At 34.0% G+C, this 1,559-nt stretch overlaps 1 non-coding gene across 1 annotated transcript; it reads left to right on the top strand.

The window, feature by feature from the left end:
• The first annotated feature begins 239 nt into the window (after window positions 1-239).
• TRNAE-UUC lies at window positions 240-311 on the top strand. Its single transcript has one exon. It is a non-coding gene; the product is annotated as a tRNA-Glu (tRNA).
• Window positions 312-1,559: the final 1,248 nt, after the last annotated feature.

The raw sequence follows: 1,559 nt of genomic DNA, 5'->3' as shown, positions 1-1,559 counted from the left end.
CCTAATGTTATTGAGTGGTCACCTGACTTGCTAAAAGTAATCATGTGATATTGTCAGATTTATTTAACTTGAGCATTTGATGTAAATGCTTAAATATTCTTTACAGGCACATTAAATTTTCGAAAATAATGATATTTAGACAAACAGATTAATTTCATGGTATATTTATTCCCGTTTTTATCCACTATGTCAATATGTAAGCTTTATATTTCTTACATTCACCTCGTCATACATGGCAATCCCGTGTGGTCTAGTGGTTAGGATTCGTGGTTTTCACCCACGCGGCCCGGGTTCGATTCCCGGCACGGGAGACCTAGTTTTTTTTTGTTTCCCCTTCATGGACTCGAGTTCTTCTATGATGAAGAACCAAGATTATCTTCCTTATGATATTAAATATTTTACATAAAATCTTACATGAGCTTTTATAGATAACTCATTCTACAGCATTATGCAAATGTAAATTCTATAATACCGATACAAGGAAACCAAAACCCAAAAAGAGAAGTAATCTTCTTGGAATTAAGAGTAACATGAGAGGGACAATTTAAAAAAAGTTTCATTAAAATCGGTTATGAAATAAGCAAGTTATGGGAGTTTGAAAACTCTTGTTTTACTTTCTATGGGCATCCTCAAATTGTCATTCGTGAACTAATTGGCTGATTTTGTGGACAACTCTCCATTTGTTTTGTACACAAATTTTAAGATTTTCCTCGTTATCTTTCAAATTGCATCTTGCCTCCTTCTGAGCACAGCATATGTCATGGGAAAATATAATCCACACCAGATATGTCAAGGTCAGGAGGAGATCATGTGAAAAATGTAAAATAAAGGGGAAAATCTGAAAATATGTGTACAAAACAAATGGACAGTTGTCCACAGAATCAGCCATTTTGAGCACGTTTGCCAATTTGAGGATCTACATAGTAAGTACTACAAGACTTTTTAATCGTCCATAACTTGCTAATTTCATAACCGATTTTGATGAAACTATTTTTAAATTGTTCCTCTCATTTTACTCTTTCCAATAAGATTGCTTCTCTTCTTGGGTTTTGGTTTCCTGTAAAAAAAGGGGAATTACATAAAGAATATCGGAGCCAATTATTATAATTGAACATTATCGTTCAAGAGAGCAAAGGTACAAACTACTACTCTACTTGACAAATGACAAAGAATCAACCTCCCCCCCCCCCAAAAAAAAAAGATTCAACATTAACCTTTTAAAATGGGGCAACTTGAAACGGCTCAAAATAAAATTTATTTTATCAGACTCCCCTGATTAATAAATAATGACTAAATGAAATGCGTAAATGATTGGGCAGAGTAATGAATAGATAAAATAAATGCAAAATAAGTAAAAAATAAAAATAAAATGAACTTGAAATTGAATAAGAAAAATAATAATGACAGTAATACATCTGAAAAGAAAGCAGTGAAAAACCTGGAAAGAAGAAATGTCCCACTCATCGCAAGCAGGAGGGACAGAGAGAGAGACTGAGGGGGGGGCATAATGCTGAGAGGCGATGCACATTATCTCTTCACCTGTCGTCTGTCTGAGCTTA

The sequence above is a fragment of the Lytechinus variegatus genome, chromosome 1 (assembly GCF_018143015.1).
Source record: "Lytechinus variegatus isolate NC3 chromosome 1, Lvar_3.0, whole genome shotgun sequence".
NCBI lineage: Eukaryota > Metazoa > Echinodermata > Echinoidea > Temnopleuroida > Toxopneustidae > Lytechinus > Lytechinus variegatus.
This window is presented reverse-complemented; position numbering and strand designations above follow the sequence as displayed.